This window comes from Eschrichtius robustus, chromosome 21 (genome assembly GCF_028021215.1).
Source record: "Eschrichtius robustus isolate mEscRob2 chromosome 21, mEscRob2.pri, whole genome shotgun sequence".
NCBI lineage: Eukaryota > Metazoa > Chordata > Mammalia > Artiodactyla > Eschrichtiidae > Eschrichtius > Eschrichtius robustus.
Window position 1 is genome coordinate 15,424,293 of NC_090844.1, and position 12,537 is coordinate 15,436,829.

Below are 12,537 nucleotides of genomic sequence, written 5' to 3' on the forward strand. Positions count from 1 at the left end.
GACAAAGAAAAATTATTGAAAGCAGCAAGGGAAAAGCGACAAATAACATACAAGGGAACTCCCATAAGGTTAACAGCTGATTTCTCAGCAGAAACTCTACAAGCCAGAAGGGAGTGGCATGATATACTTAAAGTGATGAAAGGGAAGAACCTACAACCAAGATTACTCTACCCAGCAAGGATCTCATTTAGATTCGATGGAGAAATCAAAAGCTTTACAGACAAGCAAAAGCTAAGAGAATTCAACACCACCAAACCAGCTCTACAACAAATGCTAAAGGAACTTCTCTAGGCGGGAAACACAAGAGAAGAAAAGGACCTACAAAAACCAACCCAAAACAATTAAGAAAATGGTCATAGGAACATACATATCGATAATTACCTTAAACATGAATGGATTAAATGCTCCAACCAAAAGACACACAGCCTTGCTGAATGGATACAAAAACAAGACCCATATATATGCTGTCTACAAGAGACCCACTTCAGACCTAGGGACACATACAGACTGAAAGTGAGGGGTTAGAAAAAGATTTCCATGCAAATGGACATCAAAAGAAAGCTGGAGTAGCAATACTCATATCAGATAAAATAGACTTTAAAATAAAGAATGTTACAAGAGACAAGGAAGGACACTACATAGTGATCAAGGGATCAATCCAAGAAGAAGATATAACAATTATAAATATATATGCACCCAACATAGGAGCACCTCAATACATAAGGCAACTGCTAACAACTATAAAAGAGGAAATCGACAGTAACACAATAATAGTGGGGAACTTTAACACCTCACTTACACCAATGGACAGATCATCCAAAATGAAAATAAATAAGGAAACAGAAGCTTTAAATGACACAATAAACCAGACAGATTTAATTGATATATATAGGACATTCCATCCAAAAACAGCAGATTACACTTTCTTCTCAAGTGCGCACAGAACGTTCTCCAGGATAGATCACATCTTGGGTCACAAATCAAGCCTCAGTAAATTTAAGAAAATTGAAATCATATCAAACATCTTTTCTGACCACAATGCTATGAGATTAGAAATGAATTACAGGGAAAAAAACGTAAAAAACACAAACACATGGAGGCTAAACAATATGTTACTAAATAACCAAGAGATCACTGAAGAAATCAAAGAGGAAATCAAATAATACCTAGAGACAAATGACAATGAAAACATGATGATCCAAAACCTATGGGATGCAGCAAAAGCAGTTCTAAGAGGGAAGTTTATAGCTATACAAGCCTACCTAAAGAAACAAGAAAAATCTCAAGTAAACAATCTAACCTTACACCTAAAGGAATTAGAGAAAGAAGAACAAACAAAACCCAAAGTTAGCAGAAGGAAAGAAATCATAAAGATCAGAGCGGAAATAAATGAAATAGAAACAAAGAAAACAATAGCAAAGATCAATAAACCTAAAAGCTGGTTCTTTGAGAAGATAAACAAAATTGATAAGCCATTAGCCAGACTTATCAAGAAAAAGAGAGAGGGCTTCCCTGTAGGTGCAGTGGTTGAGAATCTGCCTGCCAATGCAGGGGACACAGGTTCGAGCCCTGGTCTGGGAAGATCCCTCATGCCGTGGAGCAACTAGGCCCGTGAGCCACAACTACTGAGCCTGCGCGTCTGGAGCCTGTGCTCCGCAACAAGAGAGGCTGCGACAGTGAGAGGCCCGTGCACCGCGATGAAGAGTGGCCCCCACTCGCTGCAACTAGAGAAAGCCCTCGCACAGAAACGAAGACCCAACACAGCCAAAAATAAATAAATTAATTAATTAATAAGTATTCTCTTTAAAAAAAAAAAAAGAAAAAAGAAAAAGAGGGAGAGGACTCAAATCAATAAAATTAGAAATGAAAAAGGGGAAGTTATAACAGACACCGCAGAAATACAAAGCATCCTAAGAGACTACTACAAGCAACTCTATGCCAATAAAATGGACAACCTGGAAGAAATGGACAAATTCTTAGAAAGGTATAACCTTCCAAGACTGAACCAGGAAGAAATAGAAAATATGAACAGACCAATCACAAGTAATGAAATTGAAACGGTGATTAAAAATCTTCCAACAAACAAAAGTCCAGGATCAGATGGCTTCACAGGTGAATTCTATCAAACATTTAGAGAAGAGCTAACACCCATTCTTCTCAAGCTCTTCCAAAAAATTGCAGAGGAAGGAACACTCCCAAACTCATTCTATGAGGCCACCATCACCCTGATACCAAAACCAGACAAAGATACTACAAAGAAAGAAAATTACAGACCAATATCACTGATGAATATAGATGCAAAAATCCTCAACACAATACTAGCAAACAGAATCCAATAACACATTAAAAGGGTCATACACCACGATCAAGTAGGATTTATCCCAGGGATGCAAGGATTCTTCAATATATGCAAATCAATCAATGTGATACACCATATTAACAAATTGAAGAATAAAAACCATATGACCATCTCAACAGATGCAGAAAAAGGTTTTGACAAAATTCAACACCCATTTATGATAAAAACTCTCCAGAAAGTGGGCATAGAGGGAACCTACCTCAACATAATAAAGGCCATATATGACAAACCCACAGCAAACATCATTCTCAATGGTGAAAAACTGAAAGCATTTCCTCTAAGATCAGGAACGAGACAAGGATGTCCACTCTCACCACTATTATTCAACATAGTTCTGGAAGTCCTAGCCACGGCAATCAGAGAAGAAAAAGAAATAAAAGGTATACAAGTTGGAGAAGAAGAAGTAAAACTGTCACCGTTTGCAGATGACGTTATACATAGAGAATCCTAAAACTGCCACCAGAAAACTGCTAGAGCTAATTAATGAATATGGTAAAGTTGCAGGATACAAAATTAATGCACAGAAATCTCTTGCATTCCTATACACTAATGATGAAAAATCTGAAAGAGAAATTATGGAAACACTCCCATTTACCATTGCAACAAAAAGAATAAAATACCTAGGAATAAACCTACCTAGGTAGACAAAAGACCTGTATGCAGAAAACTATAAGACACCGATGAAAGAAATTAAAGATGATACCAACAGATGGAGAGATATACCATGTTCTTGGATTGGAAGAATCAATACTGTGAAAATGACTATACTACCCAAAGCAATCTACAGATTCAATGCAATCCCTATCAAATTACCAATGGCATTTTTTACGGAACTAGAACAAATCATCTTAAAATTTGTATGGAGACACAAAAGACCCCGAATAGCCAAAGCAGTCTTGAGGGAAAAAAATGGAGCAGGAGGAATCAGACTCCCTGACTTCAGACTATACTACAAAGCTAAAGTAATCAAGACAATATGGTACTGGCACAAAAACAGAAACATAGATCAATGGAGCAAGATAGAAAGCCCAGAGATAAACCCACGCACCTATGGTCAACTAATCTATGACAAAGGAGGCAAAGATATACAATGGAGAAAAGACAGTCTCTTCAATAAGTGGTGCTGGGAAAACTGGACAGCTACATGTAAAAGAATGAAATTAGAATACTCCCTAAAACCATACACAAAAATAAACTCAAAATGGATTCGAGACCTAAATGTAAGACCAGACACTATAAAACTCTTAGACGAAAACATAGGAAGAACACTCTTTGACATAAATCACAGCAAGATCTTTTTTGATCCACCTCCTAGAGTAATGGAAATAAAAACAAAAATAAACAAATGGGACCTAATGAAACTTCAAAGCTTCTGCACAGCAAAGGAAACCATAAACAAGGCGAAAAGACAACCCTCAGAATGGGAGAAAATATTTGCAAACGAATCAACGGACAAAGGATTAATCTCCAAAATATATAAACAGCTCATTCAGCTCAATATTAAAGAAACAAACAACCCAATCCAAAAATGGGCAGAAGACCTAAATAGACATTTCTCCAAAGAAGACATACAGATGGCCAAGAAGCACATGAAAAGCTGCTCAACATCACTAATTATTAGAGAAATGCAAATCAAAACTACAATGAGGTATCACTTCACATCAGTTAGAATGGGCATCATCAGAAAATCTACAAACAACAAATGCTGGAGAGGGTATGGAGAAAAGGGAACCCTCTTGCACTGTTGGTGGGAATGTAAATTGATACAGCCACTATGGAGAACAACATGGAGGTTCCTTAAAACACTAAAAATAGAATTACCATATGATCCAGCAATCCCACTACTGGGCATATACCCAGAGAAAACCGTAATTCAAAAAGACACATGCGCCCGAATGTTCATTGCAGCACTATTTACAATAGCCAGGTCATGGAAGCAACCTAAATGCCCATCAACAGACGAATGGATAAAGAAGATGTGGTACATATATACAATGGAATATTACTCAGCCATAAAAAGGAACGAAATTGAGTCATTTGTTGAGACGTGGATGGATCTAGAGACTGTCATACAGAGTGAAGTAAGTCAGAAAGAGAAAAACAAATATCGTATATTAACGCATGTATGTGGAACCTAGAAAAATGGTACAGATGAACTGGTTTGCAGGGCAGAAGTTGAGACACAGATGTAGAGAACAAACGTATGGACACCAAGGGGGGAAAACCGTGGTGGGGTGGGGATGGTGGTGTGCTGAATTGGGCGATTGGGATTGACATGTATATACTGATGTGTAAAAAACTGACGACTGATAAGAACCTGCAGTACAAAGAAACAAACAAAAAAACAAACAAAAAAATGGCCAATGATTATAGGGAGGTTGTTGTCCTAATTATACATTATCTCCTCATTATGATTCAAGTTTGTTAAATAATTTTAATATTATTTAAAATATTTTGTTGTCCTATAATAACTATAATTTTAAATCGTGTTTGTGAAGTAACTTCTATTTACAAATAACCTCTGTCTTAGTGAAATAATTTTGCTTATTAGTAAAACTAAATATTGCTCCTGTTAAACAGAATGAATTGTAAGATTTATGGGGTGTGTTAGTTTCCTAAGGCTGCTGTAACAAACTGCCACAAACCAGGTGACCTAGAACAATAGAAATTTATTCTCTCATGGCTCTGGAGGCCAGAAGTCCAAAATCAAGTGTCAGCAGGGCCGCGCTGCCCCTGAAGACTCCAGGGGAGAATCCTCGCCTGGCTCTCATCGAGCTTCTGGTGGTTGCCCAACCGTCCTTGCCATTCCTTGGCTTGTCTAAGCATCAGTCCAAGCTCAGCCTCCATCTTTCACCATTATTTTTACATCATCTTCTCCTCTATGTCTCTGTCTTCTCCTTTTCAGTCTCTGAAAAGTACATCCGTCATTGGATTTAAGGTGCACCTTAATCCAGGATGATTTCATCTTGAGATCTTTGCCTTACTTGTAACTACAAAGACCCTTATTCCAAATAAGGTCACCTTCTGAGGTTCTGGGTTGACATATCTTTTGGGGGTCACCATATATCTTAGTTTGGGCTGCTATAACAAGTTACAACAGATTGGGTGACTTAAATAAGAAACATTTATTTCTCACAGTTCTAGAGGCTGGGAAGTCCAAGGTCAAGGTGTCAGCAGATCAAGTGTCTGGTGAAGGCTGCTTGCTCCCTGGTTTGCTGACAGCCTCTTCTTGCTGGGTCCGCACATGGTGAAGAGCAGAGACGGGAAGCAAGTTCTGTAACATCTCTCCTCATAAGGGCTCTAATCCCATTTATGAGGCTCCCTCTTCATGACTTAATTACCCCCCACCCTCCCACAAATACCATCGCATTGGAGACTAGGCTTTCAACACATAAATTTGGGAGGCAGACCTGAACATTCAGACCGTAACACCATTCAAACCACTATATAAGGGAAAGTCATGGAACTCAAGTGAAGAACTAGCAGCTGGGCCTCAGAAGCCACGGGAAATAGCAGTTGGGAGTTCCCCTGGAAACCAAGCTCATTCTCTCAGTCATCGTCTGTCTTCCTCTAGGGCTGCCTGGATCCTTATTCTGCTTCTCTCTGCTCGTCAGCTTCCATCATTTTTCTCTGTAGCTTGGCTCTCTTTATGGTGGAAAAGGACCCTGCAGATCTTAGACTTACATACCTTTAGCTCATGAGGCCCATGGAGAGTGACTGGCCTCTCTCAATCCTACTTTCCTAAAACAAAGTGATCTCACGGGCCAGTGTAGATCCAGCCCCTCCCATGGGTTCCTTCAGCTATAGCCGGGGTGTGGTCAGGTGAGTGAGGTCCTGGAAGGAACAGGCATTAAATAAAGTCACAATACCATGGAGATTAATAATAAATAATAAGTTTGTATACTGTCTCCAATTTTTTTTCTTTTTTTAATTTTTATTGGCGTGTAGTTGCTTTACAATGTTGTGTTAGTTTCTGCTGTACAGCAAAGTGAATCAGTTATACGTATACATATATCCTCTCTTTTTTAGATTTCCTTCCCATTTAGGTCACCACAGAGCACTGAGTAGAGTTCCCTGTGCTATATAGTAGGTTCTCATTAGTTATCTATTTTATACATAGTAGTGTATATTTGTCAATCCCAATCTCCCAATTCATCCCACCCTGTCTCCAATGTTGATTGAGAAACCAGTTAAGTTTTTAAAACTATTCCCCAAATAACTCAAGGCCATCTAACATGGTTTCTAGATTTAGACTTCCCAGACACGTATAATCTACAACATAATTTAACTATGGAGTTTAGTGTTCTATTATCACAGTCAAGGCCTACAAGGACTGTCAAGGTAGTTTGCAGTGGCTTTTAAGAAAACCCCAGGCTGGGAGTTTGGGGTTAGTAGATGCAAACTATTACATTTAGAATGGATAAACAACAATGTCCGACTCTATAGCACAAGGAACTATATTCAATACCCTGGGATAAACCATAATGACAAAGAATATAAAAAAGAATGTATATATGTGTATAACTGAGTCACTTTGCTGTACAGCAGAAATTAACACAACATTGTAAATCAACTATACTTCAAAAAAAAATAAATTAAAAAAAAAAGAAAAGAAAGAAAACCCTAAGCTGTATTGCCTGTAATTAGGAAACACGCTAAGCTTTTGTCTGAAGGCTGCTTTGAATTCTGTGAAATTTTCTGGGTACATATTTGGGACGTGGTCTAAGGGGCGGATGAAATGTGATCTCTTTCTTCTGAAAAGAGGTCACTACTTGGCAGTAACGGAAGAACATACCCTGGAAAGGAGGGTGTATATGTCCTTGGAGGTGTGGTGGCCAGGATGCGTGTGTTAATTGGGGTGGCAGGAAGGGGAGTACTCAGAAGACATAATGGTGAGAGAGGAAAATCAGAAGTGATATACTGGTTGGAATCTGAAAAATCTCAGGGAGACAGAGTAAAATATGATGATCACAATTAATTAAGTTCTCCTTTCCCTTGACAAATCAGTGAGCTTGCAGAAGTGTGTGAAGCTTGGGTTTCAGACATGAGATGCAAACACATATGGGTGTGAGGTGGCCAGCACTTATGGTACAGCTTCCAGATCTCAGAAGGGTGGGAGGATAAACAACTTTAGGAATCCTAGTGTGAAATTCAGCTACTGGAGAAGTCTGCAGAATAAAAGCACCACAAGTTCAAATCTCATAAAATAGAACTAGCATGTACAAGGTAGGAAATTGGCCTGCATGGGAAAAGCGGGGTTGTTGATTTCATATATCAACTGTTGAAATAATGCTGTGTGTGTTAACTGAACTCACCAGGAGAAAAATGTGATAAGAAAAGCTATCTTGTTATTGAGATAGGACCAGAAATGAAAGAGAGTGTTTGGTAAGAGCTACAAAGTAAGTTGGAAGACCTACAATTAATTATAATAGATGTTACTTTTCTGAATAAATTTGTATGAGAGTGGTGTTAATATGGTTGTTATATAGTATGGACTGTTATATAGTATGGACTGAATTTTACCCCTCCCCCACAATTTCTATACTGAAGCTCTAACCTCCAGTGTGACTGTATTTGGAGATCGGGGTTTTAGGAAGTAATTAAGGTTAAACAAGGTCATAAGTGTGGGGCCCTAATCTGATAGGATTGGTGGCTTTTAAAAAAATTTACCTATTTATTTATTTATTTTTGGCTACATCAGGTCTTCATTGCTGCACGCAGGCTCTCTCAAGTTGCGGCGAGAGGGGGCTACTCTTTGTTGTGGTTCGCGGGCTTCCCATTGTAGTGGCTTCTCTTGTTGTGGAGCATGGGCCCTAGGCACATGGGCTTCAGTAGTTGTGGCTCGCGGCCTCAGTAGTTGTGGCTCGGAGGCTCTAGAGCGCAGGCTCAGTAGTTGTGGCACACGGGCTTAGTTGCTCTGCGGCATGAGGGATCTTCCTGGACCAGGGATCAAACCTGTGTCCCCTGCATTGGCAGGCGGATTCTTAACCACTGCACCACCAGGGAAGTCCCAGATTGGTGGCTTTATAAGAGGAATTTTTTTCTTTCTCTCACCCTCTCTCTCTCTCTCCACTCACCAAGGAAAGGTCATGTTAGGACACAGTGAGGAGCCAGCCGTACAGGCCAATAAGGCAGCTCTCCCAGAAATTGACCCTGTGGGACCTTGATCTGGGACTTCTAGCTTCTAGAACTATGAGAAAACAAATTTCTGTTGTTTAGCTTACCAAGTCCCCAGTGTTTTGTTATAGCAACTCAAGAAGACTAATACACAGAGCCATAAACATCATCATAATTGTATACATGTGTAACTTATGTTTATATATTTTTTTCTTTATGCTATGAAATTACTCTGACATAAGGCTTATATTTGGAGTAAAGAAATCAACTTTTGCTATTTTCTTTTTTGGATGGGTATAGCATTTCGTGGGTAACTGGATTTTGGTCGACAAAATTCAGAATCAAATTGCCAATACAATGGCAGAGTAAGTGATAAAGAAAAGCTGGAGGTGGAAACGGCACTGCTGTGGGGTTAGAGATACAGATCAGGAATGTCATTCTAACCACTCTTTGCTCTTCTCCTAACTGAAGGTGTAGCCTTGTTGATCATTGGTTTCCGTCAAGAATCCAGAGGGGCACTGATGTCTGCCCATAAGCGTGTAAATTTTCAGCATGTCTTTCCTGAATGGGCATGAAAAAGCTGTGAAACACCAGGAAACTGAGATGCTCTATTCTAGCAAGACCCCACCTGGCAAGAACCACGTCTACACCTGTAGCTAAGTATCAGGGACTTCGTCTCATTTTGTAGTGGTTGTGCATGTGTGGTTTCTTCCAGCCTACCTTAAATAATAAACTTTCCAATTCCTTTGTCCATTCTGGGTTCTGTGCTGAGGCTGAGTGCCATTTTAATACAGATAATGTGGGCATTTTCCTGAGGATTGTGAAATATTTGTTTTGAAGTTTTGGGACATAATAGTTTCCAAACCCCTGTCTTAGTTAAAGATGTAGGAAGAAAGTAAGGACAGCACTGACAGATCAAAGCTGGGTTGGTAGGCATTATAGGTTTGGTAAAAATGGGAAGTTTGAGAATAAGAGACAGAAGAACAAGTTTGTAAAACCAGCTTCAGAGGCTTAACAAATGAAGCCACTTAAAAGGGAATGTTTAAATCACTCAGATACTAGAAGCTGGGTAGAACACAATTTATTGAACAAATGTATTTGGAATGTATTGAATTTGCATTTTCTATCTGTGATTTGTACATTAAACATATTTGCCATATCCTTGTTATGAAGGTAGAGTGAATGTGCTTTTCTTTGAACATGTGCTTCACTTGCCTTTCACTGAGTCAAAGTTATTTTGCAAACAGGGCTCCATTCAAACGTTATTGCCTGATCCGACAACAGTAACAGGAGGACTTCTTGAGGCTTTTCTAACCATGTAATAATTCACTAAGTTCTCACAACAATCACAGGAGAGAGTCAACATTACCATTTCACAGTTGGGGACACTGAGGCTTGGAGAAGTTCAGGAACTTTCAAACCTCACACAAGTCGTAAAAGTCGTAGAACCAGGATGTGAACCTAGTTAGCCCTGCTCCTGCCCTCCATTTATCAAACCAACTAGCATAGCACATTGTTTCATTGAAACAGCACATGTTATTCTAGAGTTTGCAACCTAAATCCAAGACAGCACTTTCTTTCCCTTATATTCTCAGGTTTTAGTCATCTAACTCATTTCTACAGATCAGTATATTTCTATCATAAAGATACTGATGTGTAAGTATGCTGACGCCAATGCAGCATCTAGGCATGAGAACGCAATGTATTACCTTGAACCACCCAAATTTGGTCAGTGGGTTAAAGAGTAGTATGGCTACTTCTTGCCCTCTTGACACTCTGGCACAGCCCTTTTAAGGTATGAGAGAATATCAGTATTGATGTATATCCAAGTCACAGATGCCCTACCTTTTCTTGAATGCTCTCCAGCGCCTCAGAAGCAACGTGATGCTGAAGATAAACCATAAGAAGAGGGCTCGAAGCGTGAGAGGGCTACACGTATGGGAGATGTGGACCAGAACGAGAAGGCTGGAGTCACAGTGGATGTCTGGTTTGGGAACTCGCTGCAGCTCCTAGAGATTACCAGGTGGCATGTTAGAACTGAAGTCTGCTGAGCCTGTTACAGGAACTGCAAACACAGTTTGGAGTCAGAAGGTCCGGCGTGTGGGCCAGCCAAGGGGACACTCTTGGGAAAGGGCAGTCTTACCAAATCAGTCCCTGCAACAGGGAGCAAGGAGTCTTCTTAGTTCATCCAAGTCTCATCTCTAGCCATCAGGCGTGGGTTCCAGAGAGTTTGTGTGGTACCCTGAGTTAGAACCCTGAGTTCCCAGTAATAAAAACAGGATGAAATGATTGAGGGACTTGACTTTTCCCTAGCAGGCAGACTTCCCTGTATCCACCAGCTCCTTCCTTTCCTCCAACATGTTACGAAAGCTAAAGGATCTGTGTTCATAGCAATGTCTTCTGTGCCTGACCTTCAGGTGACATACCATAGGCTTCCTTTTGAAGCATCAATGCTGTTTGACATACTAAGTAATGTGGACATAATATGTAAAGATGTACAGTGGAAATTTTGATTTGAAGCCTGGTAATAGGCTTCACAGTTTTGTTTCCTGGTTAGGAGTATTTTCATGGTTGCCACCAGAATGCCTATGTAGGGAAAAAAAAAGGGGGGGTGTTGAGGAAGAAATGACAGGGGCAAATCTTGATAAAAGTTTAATTCACTGACAGTCAATAGGAGAAAAGACATTACCAGCTGCATATATTAGCACATTATTAACACACCCACTCAGGTTTTGAAATATACATTTAAAATAACTTAATTAAAACCCAGTTATAGAAACTTTCCACACTAACAATGAAACATCTATTTTATGATCATTCTACATGTCAGTGGACTTTAATTTTTAAAGATGAACTGCAGTGCCTTTTAAAAAGAGCACTAAAAGGGAAAACCTACATAATAATCATACTGTTTCAAAGATATTTTTGCCTTGATTTGAGAACATGAATTCTAGTTGTCCTCTCTAATATGGGGAAAACAGAAAGCATTCTAAGCAGAGGATGGCTGTTAGTATTTGTCCTGTTTAAAGAAATTTTCATCTTAGGCACATTAAGCAACTAAACTACAAAAGTTGTGTTTCGACAACTGTGTAAGAAATTAGTTTTAAAAATATATACGTATTATGCGTGATGTTTTTATAACATGCCATCCAATTATAACTTTTTAAAAGTATTTGTTCAGAAAAAAATTAATTTATTATGCATTTTAGAAACCCTGATAAATGTAGTAATATGAATAGAAAGCAAGCTTTCCAGAAAATCACTTCCCATTTTCTATTTTTGGCCAGAGTCCTCTTTCAGCCAATAGAGGGGTGAGCCAGACCTCACAACGTGAAGATGGTGCCTTTTGCTCCTGGCTCACAAAGAACTTGGTGCCTCATATTCCTCTGCTTGTCATAGACCTGAATCTGGTTCAGCATCCATGTGTGTGCTCTGCCCAGCATCCCTTCTTGGGAGCCAGCGTCCGTCACAGCTTCCATGAATAGCAAGTTATCCTAAACTGTCTACTGGATCCCATTAGATTGTAGGCTCCTCTAGATTTCTTTAGATTGTGCATTTTAAGACTTTGGAAATAAGAATATAATTCCAAACCAAAAATAAAGCAGTACCAGTGTCTATTTTACCTAAACGCTCACAGATACAGTAGCTCCTGTGCTCTTTACCTGTGTTGTTTTCATGATGTAGATGGAGCTGTCATAGCCGTTGGCAGAACTAACACATGACTGGATTACAAGCAAACTTTGAAAAGAAGGGTTTATGCTTTTAACGTTAATGCAAAATTGAAAGATTTGAGAGTTTCTCACTTAAGAATGTCAGTAACACATTTATTTCCTACCTCCCTCAAACAAATTTTTCCTTGCACAATATATTTGTAATATATGAGTGCGCAAACACGTCAGTGTTTACACATTGGAAAACTCAGATTTTAGTATTAATGTTGCCATTCAGCTTTTCGTCAGGCTTTTCCTGCTCAGAAACATTTGAGTTTTCCCTATTTTCTACATCATCAATCCCAAACTCCTCTATCTGGTCGTCAATCCATCCCCTCTCCAATCAGGCTC

The 12,537-nt window shown here is 39.3% G+C and overlaps 1 long non-coding RNA gene across 2 annotated transcripts in view; it reads left to right on the top strand.

Moving 5' to 3' along the window:
• LOC137756035 (uncharacterized) overlaps window positions 1-12,098 on the top strand; it is a 36,723-nt gene extending 24,625 nt beyond the window's left edge. For both annotated transcript variants that reach the window (XR_011072160.1, XR_011072159.1), the window contains exon 3: window positions 8,948-12,098. This is a non-coding gene — a long non-coding RNA (uncharacterized lncRNA). The remainder of the gene's footprint in view (window positions 1-8,947) is intronic.
• Window positions 12,099-12,537: the final 439 nt, after the last annotated feature.